The sequence below is a fragment of the Oryzias latipes genome, chromosome 1 (genome assembly GCF_053564925.1).
Source record: "Oryzias latipes strain Hd-rR chromosome 1, Olatipes_Hd-rR_3.1".
In the NCBI taxonomy this organism is placed as follows: domain Eukaryota; kingdom Metazoa; phylum Chordata; class Actinopteri; order Beloniformes; family Adrianichthyidae; genus Oryzias; species Oryzias latipes.
The window spans coordinates 16,287,554-16,299,915 of NC_136237.1; the positions used below are offsets into that span (position 1 = coordinate 16,287,554).

The 12,362-nt window shown below is 39.0% G+C and overlaps 1 protein-coding gene across 2 annotated transcripts in view; it reads left to right on the forward strand.

The window, feature by feature from the left end:
• The first annotated feature begins 3,083 nt into the window (after positions 1 to 3,083).
• The window catches only part of mgat3b (beta-1,4-mannosyl-glycoprotein 4-beta-N-acetylglucosaminyltransferase b), a 79,127-nt gene continuing 69,848 nt past the window's right edge, over positions 3,084 to 12,362 (forward strand). Inside the window, exon 1 of one of the 2 annotated variants that reach the window (XM_011478417.4) lies at positions 3,084 to 3,263. The gene's annotated coding sequence lies outside the window, so the exon portion shown is untranslated. The remainder of the gene's footprint in view (positions 3,264 to 12,362) is intronic. The other variant, XM_078944064.1, reaches the window with a different exon arrangement.

Sequence of the window (12,362 nt, forward strand, 5' to 3'; positions counted from 1 at the left end):
CTAGAGCTTTTCAAGAATTAATCTTCAATTTCAATTGTGATTTTGCCATTTTTAACCAAAATTGAAAAGACGTGTTGTTTTCAAGATCAGTTTCTGCAGACCTGCTGGAGTTTATTAGAAATTCACTGTTGGTGCGGAGCAACCCCAGCCCCCTTGCCCCTCCCCTTTGTTGAGAGCTCTCTGTTTACACCCTCACAACCCCTCACACCCCTGACCTAACATTATCACTGCAACAAAAATTGCGAGCAATGTCGGAGCTATCCAGCTGTACAGTTTTGTCAGATGAGGAAATGTAGACGTCCATGGATCTAGTCATCTGCAAGTGGATGCATCAGAATAGAGCAGAGCAGGGAGCTTAAGACCTACTCAGTTTTAAATGCCATTTTTTCCTTTGCTTCTGATTCACATTCATCTTCTTCCGTTTATTCCCTTTCGGGGTCACAGGGCTGCCGGAGCCTATCCCTGCCACTTGTGGGCGAAGGCAGGGGACACCCTGGACAGGTCGCCAGTCTGTCACAGGTTCTGATTCACAATTATTTGAATAAAGAAATACTCAGAAATGCAATTTTGAGTTTATTTTCCGCCAACATCAGAAATATGCAGCACCAAAAACACAATTTTATTTGGAGTTGGTCTGTAACCCTTGTGCTATCCTAGGCACTTTAACGTTGGGAGTTGGGTCATCTAGACCCACTAGACAGTCCTCTGAACCTTTTTTCTTCAATGATTTGTGATTTTCACTGGTGTCCATGGATTACATAAATCTTTCCACCTTTATCCACCTTTGTCATGGTAGGGAGGAACACGTCAATGTAAGGGTGGGGTCATCTAAGATAGCACAAGGGTTAAAAAAGGATGGATATTGACAATTTGACTGGGCTGCACAGTGGCACAGTGGTTAACGCTCTTGCCTCTTAAGCTGGGGGACCTGAACCAGAACATCAATGGAGGACCTTTCTGTGTAGAGTTTGCATGTTCTCCCCGTGCATGCGTGGGTTTTCTCCGGGGACTGTGGCTTCCTACCACCATCCAAAAACATGCTTCGTAGGTTAATTGGACTCTAAATTGTCCAAAGGGGTGATGTAAATGGTAAATGCCGTATACTTATATAGTGCTTTCTACCTTCTTACGAAGGCCCAAAGCACTTTACAGTCACAGTCCCATTCACCCATGCACACACACATTCACACACTGATGGCGGCTCCGCTGCCGAACACTGGCGCCAACCTACCACCAGAGGCAAGGTGGGGTTCAGTGTCTTGCCCAAGGACACTTCGACACATGGGCGTGCAAGGCGGGAATTAAACCTGCAATCTTATGATCATGGGTCGACCGCCCTACCGCTGCACCACACCCGCCCTTGATGTGAGAGTGCATGGATAGGTTCCGGCAGCCCTGTGACCCCGAAAGGGAAGAAACGGTTTAGAAAATGAATGAATTGACAATTTGCTTCGGTGGGCTTTTCAAAAATAGGGATTTCTCTGGGCTCCCTTAAGCCTAAGTCACATAAGTCAAACTGACATTGTGCTGCAACCTAAATGCAGGTTTTTCAGCAAATATGTTTCAAGAAAAAGTAAAAATTTTATATATATACAGAGAGAGAGAGAGAGAGAGGGGGGAATGAAGGAAGGGATGTTACAGATGGGGTAAGGGCACAGAAGAAAGGGGGAAAAGGGGAGTTAAAGAAATCTAGAGGATGATTACAGAGGTGGAGGGGAGGTAGAATCATTAAGCAACAAGATGCTGGAGGATTATCATCACCTTCTGGTGTAAATGTTAGTCAAGAGGGGCGGGACCTGTTGACACACATACTCAAGTGTTACAAACTTACCTGATGGCTCCAAAAATCTTTGCTTTCGATTATGTCAACATGTACTGTACTCCACACAACTACAGTTCACACGCACATATGCATACAAACGCATTTCTGTTACAGAATATTGTGCAAGGTTGTGCAAGAGCTGACACCTTTGCTCAGGTGGGTATTCATGTTCTGCTAAGGCAGATGATGGAATGTAAAAAGGAGAGTGTCCGGCCATCCCCACAGCAAGATCCCCGCCGAAGCTACAGCAGTTGCCAGGGCACCCCCGACACCAGTACGGTATAGCAGATAAAGACAATCCACCCACCAGGCAATCCAGCCAGACACAGGACTGCCACAGGGGACCCCAACACCAGAGAGCAGGGAGGCAAGGGAGAAACAGGTCAAATCAAAAGGTGATCGGACAATTTTTTTGACACCGGTCAGGCACCCAGGCACATTTGGAGGTCGCATGGTGGCAGTCCAGCAGCGCGCGATAATTGACTGATAGGAAGGTCTCCAAGGTCCCCAAAATCATCTGAAGATCGACCGATTTCAGACTGACAGCCACTCCCTGCCGCCGTGCTGCCGTCCCACTAACATAGAACTTCTGGCATTACTAAAACATCTTTAATTTTCCAGTTTATTCATTTGCTTTCAAGATGTTCCTTCAACAGGTGTCTCTGAACAGAAAATATCCTGTAAAATTATAACGTGTGACGCTTTTTATATACCCCAGGCAACATTTACACATCGTGCGCAATCAGAGCTGCTGCCGGCCAGCAATCCAGCTGCCACGGCCTTGTGGACACCCAACTGTCACTCCATCTCCTAGTTATGTCATCTCCGCCTGGCTGACAGGCTGACTGTCGCTGTCTGCATTCATGAACACATAAACGATTTTTCACAAAAAAAAAAAATTCAGCAGCTAATCTTGAGGATCTACTTTACCTTTAATGGTCAAAATGGCCCAACTTCATGGAAACAGTGAACAATGTCACATGCCTAAAGTAACATTTGGCCATAAGATTTTTCTCCTCCTTTGCTTTATTTCTGCCACTCCCAATTTCAGTCAGTCTTTGGTGAATAGTTCAAGATCAGTTTTTATATTCTGCTATAATGTGAAAAAGAATGGTTGAGCTACTGCAGCTCCAAAAATGAATAAAACTGTATTCCTCCGCACTATTTTTCCTTTGTTTATTGGTATTTGAATGGAGTTAAAAAGTAACCAGAGGACCTGCCTCACAGTGATTGTGTTCAGGGTGCAGTTCAGTGTCTGGATACAGATACTAAGGCGGACAGCATTTAAACCACCCCTCATGCTTTCTGTCTTCATCTTGAAAGAACATCGCATTCTACCGAGAGCCACAGAAAAGCTCGACAGAGACAGCAAGACACGTCTAAATGTGGAAATGCAACTATAATATAAGCCACAGGACTGAGCCTTTCAGGGCAACAAGAGGTAAGAGGAGAACATGGAAATATTTAAGGTGTTTGCACTTGGACAATGCTTTTTTTGAAACATAAATTGTCTTTTTTTTTTTTACTATGAGTTTGCGCACTGGTTATCATACACGACCAACTGTTGCTTCATCATGAACTTTACTGGGACCAACCACATTTATGGGGACCATAAAAACCGGTCATACTGCAGAAGAACATAAATTCTGGCAGCTCTGACCATATGTGCCAGCAGGTGTTACCTTGATTTCTCAGTAAAGTTGCACTGCAACTGCAGCAGTACTTTACATTTTTACGTTGGTGCCACATTTGCATTGATTCTCTGCCTCTTATTTTGGCAGGATTGCTCCCACCATGTTTTTTTGTCAAATGCTTTTAACATGTCTGCCTTTCCTTTCCTGTCCATTTTCCACATTTCTACATGGCATACGGAGTTGTCAACAAAAAAATAACTGCTTTTGGTAGCCCTAAAACTCTGCCGCTTTTGTAGTTACGAGCAACATTGCCCAAACACTAAGTGAGTAAATAACTCAGTTACTCCAACTTAAAAGTAACTAGAAAAGTTGCATTTCCTGCCCAAATAAGTTTGATTGCGTAATTGCTGAAGGTGGTTGCTCTTACTTAGTGAATTGCATAACTTTTAGCAATAGAAGCTGCCGTTTATTGAAAGAAAAAAAGGGTGAATAAGTTAGTAAAGCTGTTTGCAGAAGCCTTACCATTGTAATATAACCAATTTGTTCTAGCAGAAAGGGAAAGAAAAACTGACCCCAACCCAAACAAATATTCCTATGTTTAAAACTTCTTCACTTATTAAACATGTTGAACCCTTGTAGCAATCACAAGGCTTTGGGCTACAATTTGTGAAAGTTTCATGTATTTGGGTTCAAATCTGTTCTCAGAATCTCAAGTTAAAACATGCCTTGCTGTGAGAAGTAGCCAAAAGATTTAATATGGGTGGGCGTAGGAAAAATAATGGATCTTAGTGTCTGTCTGGGGCCTGTAGAGGCAAAAGTTTTTGCCTCACAGGTTTGAGGGTCACATTTATTAAAACTAGAGGCATTTTCCTACGTTTTTCTGAGAAAAATTGTGTCACTGCGACAAACAGTGGTTGAGTTACAGCAGTTTGTTCTAAATCTAATTTTTGTCTTAAAAAAATAAAACTCAATCTTCACTCTAGCGATGATGTCAACCCACTCTGGCTCAGCAAACATTCTGCAATAGACACTAATGGTAAAGTCTGATGTGGGGTTAAAAACTATATGTATTCAAACAGCTGTAGTTCAAAAGTTATGTGAAATATCCAAAAGAAAAGTAACACCAGTAAAATCAAATCCCTCCACTATATTTTAAAGTTCAAATGGTGTCTCTAGGTCAAACATTGTAGGAGGAGATACATTTTAAAAGCAATGAAGTAAAAGCGGGCTCCTCAGTGACTTCCATTATATTTGAAATTTAAACTACTTTAATTATTTTAAAAACTATAAATATTTGCAAAATGATTAAAAGAAAGTCGAAAGGTCCACAAAGAGCAGAAGAAATGGATCTTTGAATTTTTTGAATAGCACAAAGTATGCAGAAGATAGGATTGCAGAAAGTTTAAAGTTGAAGAAAAGCCTTCCTTGTCTATAAGAAAAAATGCAGCAATTTGTTGGATTGCAGAAAAACCACAAGTTGCAGAAGACAGGAATAATGTCCTAAATTTGCAGAACATTTTGACACTTGATTGTCAGAAATCAAACGTATGCAGAACATAAGAATGGACAAAAACCGTACATAAGAATTAAAATAGCTAGAAAAGTTGTATTTCCTGTCAAAATGCATTTGATTGCGTAATTGCTAAAGGTGGTTGCTTTTATTTGCCTATTTGCATAATTTCTAGCAGAAGAAGGTGAAATTTATTGAAATTAAAGGTTGGATAAATTGCTGAAGCTGTTTGCGTAAAGTTTGCAAACGTTTTTGGAGCCAAACGTGCAAAGCTGCATAGGACATTACCATTGTAATGCTGTAATTATGTTGCATTGCAGAGAAACCAACCAAGTTGTAACATCATTGCAGAAGTAAGCAGAATTGTCCATAAATGGCAGAAAAAAGGATACTGAAGGAGGAAATGCTGGGATGTACCTAAATAGTTGATTCGGAATTTGATTGTTTCTTAAGAAAACCTTTACATTTTTAGCTAAATGCCAAATCATCTCACAAACCCTTGGTAGATGTCAAATTAAACAAATTAAACAAATTAACTAGCATAATACTAAAATATTAGTAAAATAATCTTAAAAAACCTCAGTAGATGCCAGATTAGCTATGCGGGGTAGCATGATGTAAATAGAATGATTATATAGCAAAATAGCATTAAAATGTAAAGGATTGTCCAAATTATTAATTTATTCCAAACATGTAATGAAGTGGATCTGTTTTGAATTTACACCAAACAAAAATGCATGTGTTATTGAAAGCCTCAAAAGTCCCCTGGAATTCTGCAAAGCCTGTATCATTGCATCCGTGAATCTGAAAGAGAGTGCTGTCTCCATGGTAACGGGTTCAAAGTCCAGGTCTGCTCTCAGCTGCATGTCATCTTCTAAATCAGCGGTCCCCAACCTTTATTGCGCCACGGACCGCCACGAACAAATTGATGCTGTGACTAAAATAAGTCAGATTATAATCATTCTTTCACTTTTTAAAGCTCACAAGTGGTGGAATTAAGTGATATAAAATGTCCTTCTTCTTGGATCTGTTAACCCATCTCTGATAAAAACAGAACCAAGAAGTCAGTTAATAAATACAGACACTATAAACTTTATTGCAATAAATGTATTCGTCTCAAGTTTAATGTCTTTATGTGCATTCAATCAGAAATCTCAGAAAACATTTCATCTTCTGCTGAGCTAAGAAACCCATGTATTTCTATAGGGCAGCTTATCTCACCACTACATCCAAACAAACATTCATATCTTCAAAGCTCTTTCACTTATAGCAGGGGTCGGGAACCTATGGCTCGCAAGCCATATGTGGCTCTTTTGATGGTCACATGTGGCTCGCAGACAAATCCTTAATTATACTTTTTTTTTCTTCATTAGACCAGTCCTTCCCGGGTGCGATGCAATGCCAGGGGGGGCGCGCAGTAGTAGCGGTGCTTGGAGAAAAAAAATCTGCACTGCTATCAATTAACTATCATCTATTACTTCACAGAGTTTATAACAGCCTGAAACCTGCGAACCACCGTCCCTGCAACTGCGCGCTCCCGTCTCTGAGAAAGAGCGCGCAGTTGCAGCGGGATGCGTGAGGAAGAAAGGGGGGGGGGGGGGATATGCGCACAGGCAGCAAGGTGAATCGCGCAGGGATTGTCAAAACTTAAAACACGCTGCCCGTCACACACTGCAGCGTGAGTGTGTGTTTGGCTCCATGTCTGCATGTGAGCAGTCTTTCTCCCATCTACAGAACATTCATATCAACCTACAATCACGAATAAAGTCTCAACGCCTGCATGAAGCAGAAACTCACAACGTATAAACCAGACTAGACCATCAACAAAACCATGCAGCACCAGAAGTCGTAATAATGGTAAGAAATACTCACAATTTATTAGCAACAGCATAACAATGTTGTTCAAAAAAATCCACAGACTTATTGCACTTTAAAAGTTTTGAAATTACATCAAATGTACACATTCACTAGTATATTTAGTTTTAAACATATTGTTGCGGACTGAATTGGACTGGATGGCTGTTGTTGGGTCGCGTTCTAAATTCTGGAGTTCATTGAACGCATCAAGCAGAGATGCTGATTGGGTCTCGGTTCTTTCACTCAGACTGTCGTTAGGTTGTTTGGACCAATGGGGTTCAGCCATGGGCCGAATAAGGGAAATAGGAGGGCTGATGCGGCAGAATAAGAAGTTGGGTGAAGCGCTCTCAGCGGGAGAGATTGAAGAGTTGCTGAAGAGTTGATATACGGCGTTGGTTTCTATGGAGTCCTATACTGTTCATAATTAAATAAATAAATATTTAATTAAATAAATAAATATAACCTCATGCAAATACACAATCAACCAATAAATCTCTCATAAATATAAAAAGATCATGAAATGGTGAAAAACCTGCACACAGATTTTAAATTAGCCATTATATCATTCAATATATTTCATTTTGCTTTAAAAACCTGTTCATTATTTTAAAACAGCATTTTAAAATATTCATTTTAATCATGTGGAATATTATTATAATTCTACGCCTTTTTTCAGAACCTTGGATTTCAAAATCTTTATTTTCCAAAGTAGCTTTGTTTTTATTTCATGTTGCTGTTTTTCACAATGGCGTATTTATTTCATGAAGAGCTTTTTCAGGAGAATGTGTCTGTCTGTCAATCAAACTAGACAAGGCGGAGACACTTTTGTGATTGGCTACTCCTTTACTCAGACATGAGCAGCAGCACCCTGACTATATCGATCGAAGATGCTTCACCAAACCTGATGGCGCAATGCACACTCCTCAACACTAGGGGGAGTATGCACCTCAACACATCCACAGTGTTACAAGAAATTGGGCAGTTTTGGTTCTACATTTGAGGACAAAAGTGGCTTTGGGCGAGTGTGCATAATTCGGGTGATTTTGTGGTCGGTTCGGCAATTTTCATCTTCTCATGAACATCTAGTAGTGGTCTAAGTTAGGCTGGGTGGCTGTTGGAGTTCCACAAAACGTCTATGAACTGGAGTTTCCATGAACGCAACATGCAGCGTGTGGGATGGGCTACCAGCTAATGTTTTAGCCTTATAGCCACATGGAGCGGTTGCCTGCGCTTATCTCAGTAAAAATGCACGGATGCACAATGTACATGGACTGTTAAAAGATCAGGTTTATTTATTTTGAATAGTTTCACATGATAACAATGTTTCCATGTTTGTGTTCATGAGATCATCCCAGAGAGTCTCTGCTTCAGCTCAGCGCAGTCAAACTTTACGTCTTAAATTACGTGTAAATCAGAGCGCCCAGGCAGCGCGAGAGTTAGTGTGTGAGCGCAAGTTAAGGGTCTGTTGCCCTGTCCCCCGGAAAAGTATTAATAAAAAAAAGGTTTCCTCCAAATTACAGAGCCTGATTATTGGAGTAAACCCTGGCTGCAGAATTGCTCAATCAATTCCGGATCTCCGCTGCGTTTTCAGACCACGGTCAGAAACGTCATCGCAGGAAAGGTTCAACATTTTGAAGGGAGGGAAAAATAAAATCAGAGGACCTGATTATAATCATTGTCTCATTGAAAATAGAAAAAATATAAGGTTCAGGAGCCCTGAGCAGGCTTGTTCCGCTTTGCGCAGCTCCTGGTCTGACTCTGTTGGTCCGCCAGCTCACCTCCTGCGAGCCGACATAAGGCACGATGTGAGCTCTGAGTGAATGGCGTAAGAATGAGGAGTGTTTCAACGGGGGACTTATAGACGTGGACGACCGGAACTCCTCTGTGTGGTTTGGTCCACACAAACCCTCAAACTACAAAAACAGAGTTGTCAATGTTTGGTGCAGCAGACAGATTGTTTGTCGCTATTTGATCTATAATGTCAGCAAAGCCGCGCGGATATCGCTGAAATATGTCATCTCTCTGACTGGTACACCGCTGAGCGGGTATCGAGGAAAAAGAGGCGATTTCCATGGATGAGCCAATGAGCGTTTAGATCCCGCCCACTTTCACTGATTGACAGATAGACTCATTCTCCTGAAAAAGCTCTTCATTTTTTTTTTTTTTTTTTTTTTTTTTTTTTTTTTTTTTCAAACTTTATTGAATGTAAAAAATCAATACAAAATAATGTTCAACATTGAACAACGAAGAAACAAGCCAGGGGGTTTATACATTTTATGCATAAAGATTGAAACTAATACACAGATCTAATGTTTTGATGGCGTTCTTATTATCAGAGTTTCTTATTGTCTTAATGTATTGTTTGAACTCATTAATAAAGACTGAGAAATGAGGGGTATGATTCGTTACTTTTGATTTATGAATGTGCCATTTGCATAAAAACAACAAAAGGTTAATGAGGTACAACTGTTCTTTTTTATGAGATGGACAGTGGGTGATGCCAAACATAATATTTTCTAAGTACAGGCGGAAGTCAGGGTCAATGTGGGCAGAAATGAAATGACAAACTTTAGACCAGAGAGTGGTGGAAAAGGGACATGACCAAAATAAATGTACAGTATCTTCAGGGTATTCTTGACAAAAAGAGCAAGTAACATCAATATCTTCCTTGAACCTTTGTAGATATAGTTTGGTTGGATAGAATTTATGGATTAGTTTGAATGAGATTTCTTTCACTTTATTGGTTAAAAAGTATTTTGCTGGTAAATTCCAAATCTTTTTCCATTCTAAATGATAAACTAAATTATTCCAAAAAGAAACTACGTAAGGAATGGAGACAACATCCTTCTGGAAGAGTGAGCGTATACGGCGATTTGTGTTACGTGAAGAAGAAAAACAAATTTGGCCTATTTCTATTTTAGTCGGATCAATTGGCAATAAAGTTGGACTTTGCAATGATGAACTTTTGAATAATGTAATAATACATTTAGGAATTGCTTTCAAAACAAAGTTAAATTCGGTTTTTGGTATTTTGATGGAGTATTTGAAGCAGAATTCTTCATGTGACATTAAAGCTCCGTTTGAATTAAACAGCTGATGAACCAAAAGGATGTTTTGATTAAACCATGATGGATAAAATAAAGATTTATGTCTATAAGTAATGTCTTTATTGTTCCATATGTAGTATCTGTGAGGAGAAAAATTGTGTTTGTAGATGAGTGACCAGGAAAGTAACATTTGTTTATGGAAGGAAGAAAGCTTAATTGGGATCTTTTGTACATTATAGTTACAGAATAAAAGAAAGTTTATGCCTCCTAATTTGGAGAAAATGTAATTTGGTATGAAATTCCAGATTGAAGTTGGATTCTTCATAAAATATCTTAGCCAATTAATTTTAAATGTATTATTTAATGTGCAAAAGTCTAGAAAGTTAAGACCACCCTTATCATAAGTGTTCATTACAACAGTTTTTTTAATGTAATGATTTTTGTTCCTCCAAATAAAGTTAAATAGAATTTTGTCAATGGTTTTCAGGACTTTTTTGTCAACATTGAGGGATAAAGCTGCGTACGTTAGGCGAGAGATTCCCTCAGCTTTAGTTAGCAAAACTCTGCCTCTCAATGATAAATCTCTCTGGAGCCACTGGTTCAGCTTTGTCTGTGTTTTATTAATAATTGGGTCAAAATTTAATTGGCATCTGGCTTTTTTATCTTTAGAGAAAGTAATTCCTAGGTAGGTAATGGACTCTTTCACTGGAATATTACAGATAGAGAGGACGTCGCAGTGTTTAAGAGCAAACAATTCACATTTTTTTATGTTTAAACAGAGTCCAGATGCAACGGAAAAATTATTAATCAGATTAATGGCTAACGGTACCTGAGAATGATCTTTTAGAAAGAGGGTGGTATCATCAGCTAGTTGGCTGATAGTGACTGTGTGGTCTGCTATTGAAATACCTTTTAGTGAGCTGAGTTTTATAGAGTCAGTGAGGAGCTGGGTGCAGAGGAGGAATAAATAAGGGGAAATAGGGCATCCCTGCCTGACTCCTCTTTTTAGTAAAAATCGAGGAGAAGTCCCAGCATGAAGTTTGATAGAACAATTTCCTCCTGCATACATGGTTTTAACAGCTCCTCTAAAGAATGGACCAAAACCAAATTTTTCTATCGCATGGAGGATGAAGTTGTGTTCAATTGTGTCAAAGGCTTTGTAAAAATCGAGAAAAAGGATAAAGCTTTCGTCGGGACAATAATCTGAATAATCAATTAAATCAAGTACTAATCTGATATTATTTGATATGTGTCTATTTGTCATGAAGCCAGACTGAGTCTCATCTATTATATGATCCAAAACCTTTTTTAACCTTTCAGCGAAGATTAAGGCAAGTATTTTATAATCATTGTTAAGCAGGCAGATTGGACGCCAATTGTCAATGAGGAGTAAATCCTTTTTAGGTTTGGGTATTAATGTTATAAGGCCCTGGGTTAAAGTAGGAGGAAGGAAGTTGTTGTTCAAGCTCTCCAGGAATAAATGGTGGAGGAAAGGAGAAAGTTGTTCGGAGAATGTTTTATAGAATTCAGAGGTTAAGCCGTCTGTGCCTGGAGATTTATTTAATTTGAGGTGTTCAATAGCTGATATAACTTCATGTAGCAATAGTGGTTTATCACAGAATTCCTTCAAATCAGACTCAATTACCTTGGTGTCTGTGAGAGATTGTAAGAAGAGATTAGAAGTTTCTTCACAATATTTAGATTCATAAAGTTTAGTGTAGAAGTCAGAGCAGTAATTGGCTATTTTTTTAGGATTATCTGTAACATTCCCATCAATATTTAATTTTTGTATTGAATTATTTTTAGCATTTTGTCTTTCAAGGCGAAAGAAATATGCAGTATTCTGCTCTCCTTCCTCCATCCATCTCCTCCTGCTTCTTATAAAGGCTCCCTCAGCTTTTCTTCGGTACATGTCATCCAGTTTATTTTGCAGATTAATTAAGTGTTTTCGCTCATTTTCATTTAAGTCAACAGGAGATTTTTGTGTTAAAGATGTTATTTCTGAAATTAAGCTCTCCTCTTCAAATCTTTTAGCTTTAGCAAATGAGCTTCCATATGTTCTAAAATATTTAGATAATTCAAATTTTAGAAGTTCCCAATTTCTGCTAAACTGTTTTTCTAAGGAAGCTTTCTGCCAGAAACGTTTAATTAGTAAGCAAACGGTTTTGGACACCTTATCATGTTGCAAGATAGAGTTATTTAATTTCCAGTATGAATTTCTGTAACAAGTGTTTGGATTTAAAAATATCTGTATTGAAATAGCTTTGTGATCAGTTAAAGGAGTGGTGAGAATTTTCACATTTATACAATTTTCATCAAGGCAGCTTGAAACCAGCCAAAAATCTATGCGAGAAAAGCTGGTCTGGGATTTATTGCTCCAGGTAAAAGAATTTACATTAGAATTCTTTTGTCTCCATATATCTACTAACTGAAATTTCTGCATGAATCGTATTAAACTGGAGGCCATAGAATTACTAGTTCTAGGAGGCCAT